At 55.6% G+C, this 214-nt stretch overlaps 1 protein-coding gene across 1 annotated transcript in view; it reads left to right on the top strand.

Moving 5' to 3' along the window:
• The window catches only part of LOC103624416 (1-phosphatidylinositol 4,5-bisphosphate phosphodiesterase beta-3-like), a gene marked incomplete at its 3' end in the record, with an annotated part of 17942 nt that overhangs the window by 932 nt on the left and 16796 nt on the right, over nucleotides 1–214 (top strand). The window lies entirely within an intron of this gene.

Here is a 214-nt window from a genome sequence, read left to right on the forward strand (position 1 = left end):
CAGGAGGATCTTGGGGGGGATATTGAGGTAATTTTGGGGTGATTGGGGGGGGATTTTTGGGGTGATTTGGGGGTAATTTTGAGGTGATTTTGGGGTTGATTGGGGATTACTTGGGGATGATTTTGGGGTGATTCTGGGCGGTTTTGGGTACCTGGACGCGGGCGCTGCGGGCGCTGTCGCGCTCCATGTCCAGCAGCTCGTCCACGTCGATCTC

The sequence above is a fragment of the Corvus brachyrhynchos genome, unplaced genomic scaffold (assembly GCF_000691975.1).
Source record: "Corvus brachyrhynchos isolate BGI_N302 unplaced genomic scaffold, ASM69197v1 scaffold442, whole genome shotgun sequence".
In the NCBI taxonomy this organism is placed as follows: domain Eukaryota; kingdom Metazoa; phylum Chordata; class Aves; order Passeriformes; family Corvidae; genus Corvus; species Corvus brachyrhynchos.